Below are 15,563 nucleotides of genomic sequence, written 5' to 3'. Positions count from 1 at the left end.
AGTTTTTGGTATGACTTGGATAGATTTCATCCCTCAATACAACCCTTTTCTGCTTACCATCTTCCTCCACTTTACGAATAATATTTATTCATGAAAATTTTCTCCTTGGATTAGTTCTTTTAAAAAAAGAGAGAGAGAGAGAGAGATAATCATTGTATATAACATTATGTTGGGCTACCCAAGTGGCATCAGTGGTAAAGAACCCACCTGTCAACACAGGAGATGTAAGAGACTCAGGTTCAACCCCTGGATCAGGAAGATCCCCTGGAGAAGGGAATGGCTAACCACTCCAGTTTTCTGGATAATTCCATGGACAGAGGAGCCTGGTGGGCTACAGTCCATGGGGTCGCAAAGAGCTGGACATAACTGAAGTGACTTAGCACGCATGTACGCATATTTTCTTTGGAAAAATGTCATTTATATTATCTGTCCAAGTTTTAATTGTCCTGTTTGGGGGAATTTCCCAGCAGTCCAGTGGTTAGAACTCCAACCTCTCACTGCCATGGGCCTAGATTCAATCCTTGGTCAGGGAACTAAGATCCCACAAACTGTGTGGGGGGAAGAAAAGTGTTGCTTTTTTTTTTTTTTTTGCTATTGAGTTGCTTGCTCTGTTTATGTAATTTGGATATTAAGCCCTTACTGGAAATTTTATTTCAAATATTTTCTCTCATTTAGTAGGTTGCCTTTTCATTTGTTAATGGCTTCCTTTTCTGTGCAAAAGCTTTTTAATTTGATGTGGTACCATTTGTTTATTTTTGCTTCAGTAACCTCAGATATGCAGATGACACCACCCTTATGGCAGAAAGTGAAGAAGAACTAAAGAGCCTCCTGATGAAAGTGAAAGAGGAGAGTGAAAAAGTTGGCTTAAAGCTCAACATTCAGAAAACTAAGATCATGGCATCTGGTCCCAACACTTTACAGCAAATAGATGGGGAAACAGTGGAAACAGTGGATGACCTTATTTTTCTGGGCTCCAAAATCACTGCAGACAGTGATTGCAGCCATGAAATGAAAAGACGCTTACTCCTTGGAAGGAAAGTTATGACCAACCTAGACAGCTTATTAAAAAGCAGAGACATTGCCAACAAAGGTCCATCTAGTCGAGGCTATGGTTTTTCCAGTAGTCATGTATGGATGTGAGAGTTGGACTATAAAGAAGGCTGAGCACTGAAGAATTGATGCTTTTGAACTGTGGTGTTGGAAAAGACTCTTGAGAGTCCCTTGGACTTCAAGGAGATCCAACCAGTCCATCCTAAAGGAGATCAGTCCTGGGTGTTCGTTGGAAGGACTGATGTTGAAACTGAAACTCCAATACTTCGGCCACCTGATGCGAAGAGCTAACTCATTTGAAAAGACTCTGATGCTAGGAAAGATTGAGGGCAGGAGGAGAAGGGGATGACAGAGGATAAGATGGTTGGATGGCATCACTGACTCCATGGACATGGGTTTGGGTGGACTCCGGGAGTTGGTCATGGACAGGGAGGCTTGGCGTGCTGTGGTTCATGGGGTTGCAAAGAGTCAGACATGACTGAGCGACTGAACTGAACTGAACTGAACTGAGCCTTTACTTCTGGAGTCAGATTAATAATTTAATACCTTCCCCAGTGGCTCAGTGGTAAAGAATCCACTTACCAATGCCGGAGATGCCAGAGAGATGACTTTGATCCCTGAGCCAGGAGCATCCTCTGGAGAAGGAAATGGCAACTCACTCTAGTTTTCTTGCCTGGAAGATTCCATGGACAGAGGAGCCTGGTGCGCTACATTCCATGGGGTCGAAGAGTCAGACATAACTGAGCATGCAGGCACATACTGATTGTTACAGGTTTGCAATATAGTTCAAAACCACTGCTTTGTTTGTCTTTCTCAAGATTGCTTTGGCTGTTTGAGGTCTTTTGTGGTTCCATATAATTTTTTTTTTTTTTTTTTGGCTGGGACTTTGTTGCTGTTCTTGGGCTTTCTCTAAGTTGCTGTTCTTGGGCTTTGTGGTGAGTGGGGGTACTATTCATTGAGGTGCACAGGCTCTGGGGTACTTGGGCTTCAGTAGTTGTGGCACATGGGCTTAGATGCTTCACAGCATATGGAATCCTACCAACCAGCGACTGAACCCATGTCCCTTGCATTGGCAGGTGGAGTCTCAACCACTAGACCATCAGGGAAGTCTCTCCATTCAAATTTTTAAATCATTTGTTCTAGTTCTGTGAAAAGTTCCATTGGAATTTGAGAATGCAGTGAATCCGTAAGCCTGTTGTTCAGTCTCCACCTGTGTGTGTTTTTTCTTCTAGCACTTTGAATATAGTGCTCCACTCTGATTTGCAAACTTTCTGCTGAAAAGCCAACTGATAGTCTCCTGGGGGTTTCCTTGTATGTAACAAGCTCTTTTTCTGCTTACCATCTCCCCCTACTTTATGATATCATAATTTATCCCTGAAAAGATTCTCTTTGCATTTGTTCTTTTAAGGTGAAAAAAGTAACACTAATTTTAATGGGTATTCTCTAAGCTGCAATTCCCCAAACCAAAAAGCAACATGTTTTAAAGCAAAGTTTGTTTCTCCCATGTTCTCCACTCTCATTTTTTAACAAGATAGATTTGGCAAAATTCACCAGTAGTCCTCTGGATTAAATGGGGACCAAGAAGGAGCTCAGAAGGAGGTAGGCTGGGGGAAGAGGTAAAACTACACTAAGGTTAAAAGGGATCATGAGCTCTGAGAGCTGTGAAGTGGATAGAGAAGAAGGATGCAGTGATACTTGAAAAGGGATCTCAGGTGTTAAATAACACCTTGGTTTGTGTTTTGCCAAGCAGGCAGAAAAAACTAAGAGGAGGAGAAACTATCATAGCTATAATTCTTAACTTATAAACTCAATCTAAATGCATTGTAACAAAACTGGTCAAGTGAGTGATTATAACAAATGCTACAAGAATTGTTGTGGGTTTCAAAGAACTCACAAAAGACCAGGAGTGAGCAAAATTTTTAAAATATTTTCTGGAATAAGAAAGCATGTTCTAAGCTATAGAGCATAGGCTTTTGTGATTGTTTTCGTGATCGTCATTCTTAAGGAAAAGTAATTTTGCATCATCTTTATCTTTGAAGAGTGTGCTGGACCAACTTTATGTATCAAATACCGAGATATAGAATAGTAGTTCCTAAACTATTTTCCTTAGAAATCTGGGGCACAGAACAGGTATAGCAGCTGGGATAAAAGAATTATATACATATTTCCCTCTAGTCAGTGGACACTAAAAGTATAACAATTATGAATGACAACTTTTGAAAGTAAAAAAAAAAATTGTTGCGATCCACTAGTACAAAATATTTAGATATTTACAAGCAAAAACCAAAAAGATAGAAAATGGGATTTTAGAGTAAAGGGATGATCGGGTCCAATGCAATAGCCTTGTCAGTCAGCACACTCTTGCAACTTACCCAACTCTTTCCAGTAGTGTGTTGCCTTCAGTATTGTTCTAAAGGAATTTTCCTCTCAGAGTTTTGTTATTCTGAAATTATAAGCTTTTCCCCAAAGATAATTACCATTAATATTTTCTTTTGATCCACTAGACATTTTTCTCTGCATATATTTTTCCTAATAAAATTGGGATTTTAAAATGGCACCAGACTATTAATACTATTTTTTCAGCTTTATTGAATTAAATCATCAAAACTGTAAGATATTTAAAGGGTCCAAAATATACGTTATGAGAAGATTCTCCTATCACCTCACATGGTTGTTTTTCTTTTATAAAAACATTTATGTTTCACTCTAAGCAAACTTAATTATACAGTGCAGTGTTACCAGTTATAGTTACTATGCTGTATATTTGATCCTCAGAACTTGTTCATTCATTGATGTTATAACTGAAAGTTCATGCCCTTTTACAACATCTTCCTACCCCCTCATCTCCCCTGCCCCAGACCCCTGCAACCACTGTTCAGTCTCTGTTCCTATGGGTTCAACTTTTTAAAATATTATTATTGTGTATGCATTTCTGGTTTCTATAAGTTCATAATAATTTTTTTTACAGTTTTTTTCTAATTTTATTTTATTTTTTTTACTTTACAATACTGTATTGGTTTTGCCATACATCAACATGTATCCGCCATGGGTGTACATAAGTTCCCATTCCTGAACCCCCCTCCCACCTCCCTCCCTATACCATCCCTCTGGATTATCCCAGTGCACCAGCCCCAAGCATCCTGTATCATGCATCAAACCTAGACTGGCGATTCATTTCTTATATAATATTATACATGTTTCAATGCCATTCTCCTAAATCATCCTGCCCTCTCCCTCTCCCACAGAGTCAAAAAGTCTGTTCTGTACATCTGCGTCTCTTTTGCTGTCTCGCATACAGGGTCATCATTGCCATCTTTCCAAATTCCATATATATGTGTTAGTATACTGTACTGGTATTTTTCTTTCTGGCTTACTTCACTCTGAATAATCTGCTCCAGTTTCATCCACCTCATTAGAACTGATTCAAATGTATTCTTTTTAATGGTTGAGTAATACTCCATTGTGTATATGTACCACAGCTTTCTTATCCATTCATCTGCTGATGGACCTCTAGGTTGCTTCCATGTCCTGGCTATTATAAACAGTGATGCGATGAACATTGGGGTACACGTGTCTCTTTCAATTCTAGTTTCTTTGGTGTGTATGCCCAGCAGTGGGATTGCTGGGTCATAAGGCAGTTCTATTTACAGTTTTTTTAAGGAATCTCCACACTGTTCTCCATAGTCGCTGTACTAGTTTGCATTCCCACCAACAGTGTAAGAGGGTTCCCTTTTCTCCACACCCTCTCCAGCATTTATTGCTTATAGACTTTTGGATTGCAGCCATTCTGACTGGTGTGAAATGGTACCTCATTGCGGTTTTGATTTACATTTCTCTGATAATGAGTGATGTTGAGCATAAGTTCATAATAATTATTGAAAGTTGCCTTTTCACTTTACAAAATATTAATGTAATGATCATAAAGCAGTCTTTCCTATAGAGTTACGAATAGAAAATGTTACTGGGTGAGGTTCTAAATGAACTCTTGTCCTGGGTATTTTTATGGATAGTCTGGTAGATCAGTCCCTATGAGAGTGTTCTGGGTGAAGTGCTTCTAACTTTCATATCCAGACATTAAAAAACAGAATCTCTGGTGAATAGTGACACTAAACATACAGTAGCCAAAAGTCAATTATTCAATTTGGATGAATTTTTTAAAAAGCATCTATCCAGTAATACACCCACTCCCTTTTTCTTTTTCCAAACACAATTATCTATAGGGTAGTTACAGAATATTGGTATTCTGATTCCAAATTGGCTTCTATTTGTTACAATTTATCTAAAAATCCAGTTTTTCATGAATAAAATGAATCTGTCTCTAAACTCATTAAGTTTAGATAAAATTTATCAAGGGTACTGCTGTAGAGTCAATTTCTACAGAGATTTAGCTTATATGACCTATATCATTCTTTCAACCATAAGGGAAATATTTCAATTCACCCAAGTTTATGATGGACACTGAGTTTAGTCTATCATAAGGCTTTGTACATGAAACTTTATTAATTTTTTCCAATGGAAAAATATAAAATTGCTATGCTTCTCTAGGAATTTTAGAAAATGTAAATTTTCATAGCTAAATACAGGTGAAATGAAACTTATTTTATAATGAAAATAAAATATACTCCATAAAGATCTATTAGAAAATATGATGAGTTTCTAAAGAAAAAAACTAAACTAAAAGTTAATCACAGCAAGATTTAGGTATATGTCCTCCCCTGCTTTTCTAGTCATAAGCAGCCAATTATATTTCCCTGTGATAATAGTCTTCTAAAACCACATTTTTAATGGCCATGTGTTAAGAGCATAGATATACAAAAATGTGCCTAAAAAAACCAAATTCTTGAGCCTTTATGAGAAAAAAAGTTATTCTGATGAACAACTCTGTATATATAACTTTGCCACGTTTTTTTATTATTGCCTTAGGATAAATTCCAAGAAGTATTATTTCTGGGCCAAAGGATATACCCATTTTAAGACATCTGTCAAATATGGCCGAGATGCCCTTCAGAAAATTAATATCTATCTAACTCTCAACTGGGGCTTCCCTGATGGCGCAGATGGTAAACAATCTGCCTACAGTACAGGAGACCTAGATTCGAACCCTGGGTAGGGAAGATCTCCTGGAGAAGGGAATGGCTACCCGCTCTAGTGTTCTTGCCTGGAGAAGTCCGTGGACAGAGGAGCCTTGTAGGCTACATTCACGGGGTCACAAAGAGTCAGGGATGACTTAACGACTATTACTTTCACTACGCCTGTTTTTTTTTCACTTCACTCTTTAACTCTCAGTGGTAGAATACAAGAGCTTCACCTTCTGCACCTCTATAGAAATGGATTTCCCCCCCTTAAATCCTTTTTCTGCACCCAGTGTTAAATAGTACTTAAGGAAAAGAATTGTCTTATTTATTTGATTCTTAATATAGTTCCTGCCACATACTCTGTATTCATTAAATATATTTATTAAATTAAAGATGAATGAATATATACTATTCTAAGTGGGACATCAGGTAAATATGGAAAAATAATAGAATGTGGAGAAAAAAAAAAAATTCAGACAAAGAACTAGGAGGCTAGCTCTTCTAACCAGTTTCATCACATCAGGCAAGTAATTTAACCTGTCTGACTACCGCAAAATTGCACTCATTTCACATGCTAGCAAAGTAATGCTCAAAATTCTCCAAGGCAGGCTTCAAAAGTATGTGAACCGTGAACTTCTAGATGTTCACACTGAATTTAAGAAAGGCAGAGGAATCAGACATCAAATTGCCAACATTCGCTGGATCATCGAAAAAGAGAGTTCCAGAAAAACATCTACTTCTGCTTTTTTGACTATGCCAAAGCCTTTGACTGTATGGATCACAACAAACTGTGTAAAATTCTTTAAGAGATGGGAATACCAGACCACCTGACCTGCCTCCTCAGAAATCTGTATGTAGGTTAAGAAGCAATAGTTAGAACTGGACATGGAACAACAGACTGGTTTCAAATCGGGAAAGGAGAACATCAAGGCTGTATATTGTCACCCTGCTTATTTAACTTATATGCAGAGTACATCATGAGAGATACTGGACTGGATGAAGCACAAGCTGAAATCAAGGTTGCCAGGGAAAATATCAATAACCTCAGATATGCAGATGATACCACCCTTATGGCAGAAAACAAAGAAAAACTAAAGAGCCTCTTGACGAAAGTGAAAGAGGAGAGTGAAAAAGTTAGCTTAAAGCTCAACATTCAGAAAACGAAGATCATGGCATCTGGTCCCATCCCTACATGGCAAATAGATGGGGAAAGAATGGAAATGGAGACAGACTATTTTGGGGGGTTCTCCAAAATCACTGCAGATAGTGACTGCAGCCATGAAATTAAAAGACGCTTGCTCCTTGGAAGAAAAGCTGTGACGAACCTAGACAGCATATTAAAAAGCAGAGACATTACTTTGCCAACAAAGGTCTGTCGAGTTAAGGCTATGGTTTTTCTAGTAGTCATGTATGGATGTGAGAGTTGGACTCTAAAGAAAGCTGAACGCTGAAGAATTTATGCTTTTGAACTACAGTATTTGGAGAAGACTCTTGAGAGTCCCTTGGACTGCAAGGAGATCCAAGCGGTCCATCCTAAAGGAGATCAGTCCTGAATATTCATTGGAAGGACTGATGCTGAAGCTGAAACTCTAATACTTTGGCCACCTGATGCAAAGAACAGACTCATTTGAAAAGACCCTGATGCTGGGGAAGATTGAAGGTAGGAGGAGAAGGGGACAATGGAGGAAGAGAAGGTTGGATGCCATCACCGACTCAATAGACATGAGTTTGAGTAAGTTCTGGGAGTTGGTGATGGATAAGGAAGCCTGGCGTGCTGCAGTCCATGGGGTCGCAGAGAGTCGGACATACTGAGCGACTGAACTGAACTGAACTTACCTCTTTTGGGGGCTTCCCAGATGGTGCTAGTGGTAAAGAACCCGCCTGTCAATGCAGGAAACATAAGAGATATGGGTTTGATCCCTGGGTTGGGAAGATCCCCTGGAGAAGGGACTGGCAACCCATTCCAGTATTCTTGCCTGGAGAAGTCCATACAGTCCACGGGATCTCAAAGACTGAGCAACTAGCAGTTTCAGTTAGTCAGTTCAGTCACTCAGTTGTGTCCGACTCTTAGCAGTTTATTTCCTTATTATCTGGGCTCCGCTGCAGCATTGCTGATGCAGGCTTTCTCTAGTTCCACAAGCGAGGGTGACTTGCTGCCTGTGGAGCTTGGGCTTCTCTTTGAGGTGGCTTCTCTTGTTGCAGACCACTGGCTTACTCGCCCCACGGCATGCAGGATCTTCTCAGACCAAGGACTGAACTTGTGTCCCCTGCATTGGCAGGCAGATTCTTAACCACTGGGCCACCAAGGAAGACCTGCCTAATAATTTTTGAACAAGGAGCCTGACGTTTTCATTTATGCAAACTCTACAGCTGGTTTTGCCTCTACTTCCTCATCTGTAAAATATAATAAAAGAAAATTAGGCCTGTTCAAGTTATAGCAATTTTGATTCAATGAGTTCTTCCTGAATACATGAGGCTACTATTTGCTGCTACTGCTAAGTTGCTTCAGTCGTGTCCGACTCTGTACGACCCCATAGACAGAAGCTCACCAGGCTCCCCCGTCCCTGGGATTCTCCAGGCAAGAACACTGGAGTGGGTTGCCATTTCCTTCTCCAATGCATGAAAATGAAAAGTGAAAGGGAAGTTGCTCAGTCGTGTCCGACTCCTAGCGACCCCATGGACTACAGCCTACCAGGCTCCTCCATCCATGGGATTTTCCAGGCAAGAGTACTGAAGTGGGGTGCCATTGCCTTCTCCGGAGGCTACTGTTTAGGTACATAAATATCTTGAAACAATTTTGAGAGTCATTCTAATTGCTTGATGGAGAGCCTCCATTCTGTGAATTGCTCAGCCCCTTTCTCTAACCCATCTCCTTAAATAGTCTCCTCCAGCCTCTCCCTTCTCAATCAGCTTCATCATTGCACTGGATTGTATTTACTCCTGCAGCACTGCAACCATTAAGTTTTTAATATGAAGGAACTGGAAAAGAGAAAGCTATTCATGATGATAAATTCTTATGGTCCAAAAAGAAAGAAATATCCAGTAAAATTTTCTATAAGGAGGGGATCGAGCAGAAACAAAAAGAAAAAATTTGGAAAATCAATTTGACTTTAACCTGGGCTTCCCTGGTGGCTCAGACAGTAAAGAGACCTTCTGCAATGTGGGAGACCTGGGTTCGATCCCTGAGTTGGGAAGATCCCCTGGAGGAAAGCATGGCAAGCCACTCTGGTATTGCCTGGAGAATCCGCATGGTCAGAGGGCCTGGCAGGTTGCAGTCCATTGGGTGGCAAAGAGTTGGACATGACTGAACAGCTAAGCACAAGCTTTACCTTGCAGATAATCAGAGTCACGGAACAGTAGGATTCTGTTCACTTTCTTTCTTCCCTCTGCCTTCTTTTCTTCTCTTCCTTCCTTCCTTTCCTTCTCTCCTCCCTCCTTTCCTTCCTTCCTCTCTTCTGTTTCTAAAAGCAATCCATTTCCATCCCTGAATTAAGCATAATTTCATGGAGGAAAATTCTCCTCCACAACTATTTCAAAACAAAAGCTGCTGTTCTAGTTTTATTTTGGAGTAGTCATTTTGAAAATAAGTGATGGTCTTTGGAGGAAAAAAAAATCACAGCAAGCTGCCCAGAGATGGAGAAAGCATGCAAATTACTACTAATTTAAATGACCTTCCTTTTTTCCCTACTCTAGACAAATGCCATGTTTGCTTTAAAACATTTATATCTGAACAGTTCAAGCTATTTCAAGATATTATCTGTTTCAACACACATAATGAAACGTGCTGGGTAACTATTCCGCCATTTTACAGAGAGATGGAAAGTGAAAACCACCGATGCTGAAGTGACATAAGGCTGAGATCTCTGAGTCTAATGCTCTTTGCTGCATTTCAAAATGCTTAATAAAATGCACTCCTATTACTGAACTGGAACCATTTAGAAGGTTTTTTTTTTTTAATGTTTTCTAAGATGTTTACTCTTTAGACTTCATTGTATATAGAACAAACCAGATGATATAAATCTTCTTGAAAACTGTGTCTTGCCCCTAATAAGCAGTGCTTTTCTACAAAGCATGTAGCTGGGAGAAAGTTGATGATACTGGCATAGCTGGTGTTCAAACCCTCTCCCTGAGACCTGGGTAGAGAGAAGACAAGCACACCACAACACATATCCAACAGCGCACAGTTGGCAAAGATGCTTATTTTGATCCAAGTTTTCTGTCTGTTTTGCTTTTTGTTTGCAATAATATGATAGCACATTGGCAATGTGTAGTCATAGTAAAGTAGTATGACTATTTGGGCAGTCAACTAACTTTTGCCTGCTATACTTCAAATTAAGATATCAAACAAATTGTCTAATTCCCAGAATGTATTAAAGCAGCCTGCCTCACTCCCAGGAAATAACGAGGTACAGCATAAGACTACCTAATTCATCCAAAAAAATAATTAGGAGTTATTGAAGCATAAAGCAAAGTTTGGGTAAGTAATTTTGATGTGTGTGTGGACATTCATATATTCATGAATTTATTCATTCAAAAAACTACTATCTGACATGGGATAGGCAGTGTGTGGTAAGTGCTGGGGAGTAAGATCAATGTGATGCATAAGATTAGGTTGGGCTGAGAGCGGCAGATCACCCTGATTTCCCCAAACAGCATTAGCTTAATCGAGATGGAATTTACTTTCTCCCTCACTTGCAAGTCTGAAGAAAGCACTCTAGAGTTGTTATGTTGGTGCTGCTGCCTGAAGTCCTAGGAGACCCAAAGTATAACCAGGTGTCTGCTCTGCATCCCTGGGGTGTAGGCTTTGTCTTCCTCAGCCCAGATGGAGGTTGTTATTCTTGTTCAGTCACTCCGTCACGTCCGACTCTTCGTGATCCCATGGACTTCAGCACACCAGGCTTCTTTCTCTGTCTGTCACTATCTCCCTGAATTTACTCTACCTTATGTCCATTGAATCAATGATGCCATCCAACCATCTTGTCCTCTGTACTCCCTTTTCCTCCTGCCCTCAATCTTTCCCAACATCAGGGTCTTTTCCAAAGAGTCGGCTCTTCGCATCAGGTGGCCAAAGTATTGCAGGAGGTAGAGTCGTCTAATCCACATTTCAAGCAACAGTTCAAAGAAGAGGAAATAAGCAGAATCAAGTATTTGCTAACCATCTATTAAGGAAATTTCCCATAATCTGCCATACATTTCTCTGTTTACATCCCACTCAGCAAAACCCACTTGAAGAGCTCATATCTAAGTTAAAGCATGTCTGGGAGATATGTCTTTAGTTCATGCATCCATGCATCCAACAGCAACAACAACAACAACAAAACTAAGGGGGCTTTAAGTGGGAAGAAAAGATGGGTAAATCATCAGTTTCTGCCTCTTATGGCCCCAAACCTCTTGTACCTAATATTCTAACAGAGCTATAGCAGGAAGGAATGAGGGCAGCGTCAGTGCTGCAGTTTACCAGTTTCAAGAAATACTCCCAAGGCAATAGAAATAAAAACAAAAATAAACAAATGGGACCTCATCAAATTTACAAGACTTTTGCACAGCAAAGAAAACCATAAGCAAAACAAACATGGCAAATAGATGGGGAAACAATGAAAACAGTGACAGACTTTCTTTTGGGGGGCTCTAAAATCATTGCACATGGTGACTGCAGCCATGAAATTTAAAAAAGCTTGCTCCTTGGAAGAAAAGCTTTGACAAACCTAGAAAGCATATTAAAAAGCAAAGACATTACTTTGTCAACAAAGGTCCATCTAGTCAAAGCTTGGTTTTTCCAGTAGTCACCCATGGAAAAGAACTGCAAAAAAGCAAAATGGCTGTCTGGGGAAGACTTACAAATAGCTGTGAAAAGAAGAGAGGTGAAAAGCAAAGGAGAAAAGGAAAGATATAAGCATCTGAATGCAGAGTTCCAAAGAATAGTAAGAAGTGATAAGAAAGCCTTCTTAAGTGATCAATGCAAATAAATAGAGGAAAACAACAGAATGGAAAAGACTAGAGATCTCTTTAAGAAAATTAGAGATACCAAGGGAATATTTCATGCAAAGATGGGCTCCATAAAGGACAGAAATGGTATAGACCTAACAGAAGCAGAAGATATTAAGAAGAGGTGGCAAGAATACACGGTAGAACTGTACAAAAAAGATCTTCACGACCCAGATAATCATGATGATGTGATCACTCACCTAGAGCCAGACATCTTGGAATGTGAAGTCAAGTGGGCCTTAGAAAGCATCACTATGAACAAAGCTAGTGGAGGTGATGGAATTCTAATTGAGCTGTTTCAAATCCTGAAAGATGATGCTGTGAAAGTGCTGCACTCAATATGCCAGCAAATTGGGAAACTCAGCAGTGGCCACAGGACTGGAAAAGGTCCCTTTTCATTCCAATTCCAAAGAAAGGCAATGCCAAAGGATGCTCAAACTACCGCACAATTGCACTCATCTCACATGCTAGTAAAGTAATGCTCAAAATTCTCCAAGCCAGGCTTCAATAATACGTGAACCGTGAACTTCCTGATGTTCAAGCTGGTTTTAGAAAAGGCGGAGGAGCCAGAGATCAAATTGCCAACATCCGCTGGATCATGGAAAAAGCAAGAGAGTTCCAGAAAAACATCTATTTCTGCTTTATTGACTATGCCAAAGCCTTTGACTGTGTGGATCACAATAAACTGTGGAAAATTCTGAGAGAGATGGGAATACCAGACCACCTAACCTACCTCTTGAGAAATCTGTATGCAGGTCAGGAAGCAACAGTTAGAACTGGACATGGAACAACAAACTGGTTCCAAATAGGAAAAGGAGGACATCAAGGCTGTATATTGTCACCCTGCTTATTAAACTTCTATGCAGAGTACATCGTGAGAAACGCTGTACTGGAAGAAACACAAGCTGGAATGAAGATTGCCAGGAGAAATATCAGTAACCTCAGATATGCAGATGATACCACCCTTATGGCAGAAAGTGAAGAGGAGCTAAAAAGCCTCTTGATGAAAGTGAAAGAGGAGAGTGAAAATGTTGGCTTAAAGCTCAACATTCAGAAAACAAAGATCATGGCATCCGGTCCCATCACTTCATGGGAAATAGATGGGGAAACAGTGGAAATAGTGTCAGACTTTATTTTTGGGGGCTCCAAAATCACTGCAGGTGGTGACTGCAGCCATGAAATTAAAAGACGCTTGCTCCTTGGAAGAAAAGTTATGACCAACCTTAACAGTATATTCAAAAGCAGAGACATTACTTTGCCGACTAAGGTCCTTCTAGTCAAGGCTATGGTTTTTCCTGTGGTCATGTATGGATGTGAGAGTTGGACTGTGAAGAAGGCTGAGTGCCAAAGAATTGATGCTTTTGAACTGTGGTGTTGGAGAAGACTCTCGAGAGTCCCTTGGACTGCAAGGAGATCCAACCAGTCCATTCTGAAGGAGATCAGCCCTGGGATTTCTTTGGAAGGAATGATGCTAAAGCTGAAGTGCTAGTCTTTTGGCCACCTCATGTGAAGAGCTGACTCATTGGAAAAGACTCTGATGCTGGGAGGGATTGGGGGCAGGAGGAGAAGGGGACGACAGAGGATGAGATGTCTGGATGGCATCACAGACTCGATGGATGTGAGTCTGAGTGAACTCCGGGAGTTGGTGATGGACAGGGAGGCCTGGCGTGCTGTGATTCATGGGGTCGCAGAGTCGGACACGACTCAGCAACTGAACTGATGTATGGATATGAAAGTTGGACCATAAAGAAGGCTGAGCATCAAAGAATTGGTGTTTTTGAACTGTGGTGTTGAAGAAGACTCTTGAGAGTCCCTTGGATAACAGTCCTAAAGAAAATCAATCTTGAATATTCATTGGAAGGACTGATGCTGAAGCTGAAACTCCAATACTTTGGCCACCTGATGTGAAGAGTTGACTCATTAGGAAAGACCCTGATGCTGGGAAAGATTGAATGCAGGAGCAGAAGGGGACGACAGAGGAAGAGATGGTTGGATGGCATCACTGACTCAATAGGCATGAGTTTGAGCAAACTCCAGGAGATAGTGAAGGACAGGGAAGCCTAGCGTGCTGCAGTCCATGGGGTCCCAGAGTCAGACATGAGTGGGTGACTGAACAGTAAAAGCAATGAAAGAATGGGAGGAAAAGTTTGCAAAAAATGCAACTGACAAGGGCTTAATTTTCAAAATATACCCATATAATTCAACACCAGAAAAACAAACAACCCAATTGAAAAATGGGCAGAAGACCTACAGAGGTATTTCTCCAAAGAAGAAATACAGATGGCCAGCAGGCACATGAAAAGATGCTTAGCACTGCTAATTTTTAGAGAAATGCAAATCAAAACTACAGTGAGGTACCATCTCATGCTGATCAGAATGGCCATCATTAAAAATTTACAAATAACAAATGCTGGAGAGGGTTTGGAGAAAAGGGGAATTTCTTGCACTTTGTAGGAAATGTAAGTTAGGTGTGTAAGTTATGTATGCAGACATATAAGTTAGTATGTTACTGTATGTAGTATGTACATACTAGGTATGTAGTATGTATATGGATGTATGTAGCATGTAAATGTATGTAGATATATAACTTAGTGCAGCCACAGTGAAAAACAGTATAGAGATTCCTTAGAAAACAAAAAATACAATTACCATATGATCCAGCCATCCCATTCTTTGGCATATATCCAAACAAAATAATAAATCAGAAAGATACATGTATCCCTTTGTTCATAGTAGCACCATTTACAATAGCCAATTCATGCACACAACCTAAAAGTCTATCGACAGATGAATGGATAAAGATGTAGTATATATACATATATAATGGAATACTATTCAGCCATAGAAAAGAACAAAATAACACCATTTGCCACAACATGGATGAAAGGAGAAATTATCACCCTAAGGGAAGAAGTCAGAAAGACAAATACCCCTTTCATGCGGAATGCAAACTATGACACAAAGGACCCCAGAGATGAAGCATAAACAGAACCATGGACATAGAGAAAAGACTGGAGGTCACCAGGAGAGAGGGGGCTGGGAGACGGATGGACTGGGAGTTTGGGATTAGCAACAGCATGGATAAACAACAAGGCTCTACTATACAGCACAGGGAACCATATTCAAATCCTTTGCTAAACCATAACGGCGAAGAATACGGAAAAGAGTATCTCTGTGTGTATATGGATGTGTAATCTACATGGGCTTCCACGGTGGTTCAGACAGTAAAGAATCTGCTTGCAATGCAGGAGACCTGGGTTTAATCCCTAGGTCAGGAAAGTGTCTTGGAGAAGGGAATGCCTACCCATTCCAATATTCCTGTCTGGAGAATTCCATGGACAGAAGAGCCTGGTGGGCTACAGTCCTTAGGGTCACAAAGAGTCAAAGCTACTAACACTTTCAACTTTCATATGTATATGAATAACCAACTCACTTTGCTGCATAGCAGTCATG

General features: G+C 40.2%; 1 long non-coding RNA gene across 1 annotated transcript in view; it reads right to left on the bottom strand.

Annotated features, from left to right (window-relative positions):
- Positions 1–7,995, bottom strand: part of LOC138437752 (uncharacterized) — a 31,654-nt gene extending 23,659 nt beyond the window's left edge. Inside the window, exon 1 of the long non-coding RNA XR_011256134.1 lies at positions 7,962–7,995. This is a non-coding gene — a long non-coding RNA (uncharacterized lncRNA). The remainder of the gene's footprint in view (positions 1–7,961) is intronic.
- Positions 7,996–15,563: the final 7,568 nt, after the last annotated feature.

This window comes from Ovis canadensis, chromosome 3, assembly GCF_042477335.2.
Source record: "Ovis canadensis isolate MfBH-ARS-UI-01 breed Bighorn chromosome 3, ARS-UI_OviCan_v2, whole genome shotgun sequence".
Classification (NCBI taxonomy): Eukaryota; Metazoa; Chordata; class Mammalia; order Artiodactyla; family Bovidae; genus Ovis; species Ovis canadensis.
The sequence above is the reverse complement of the archived record's forward strand: the minus strand, read 5'-3'. Positions and strand labels throughout refer to the sequence as shown.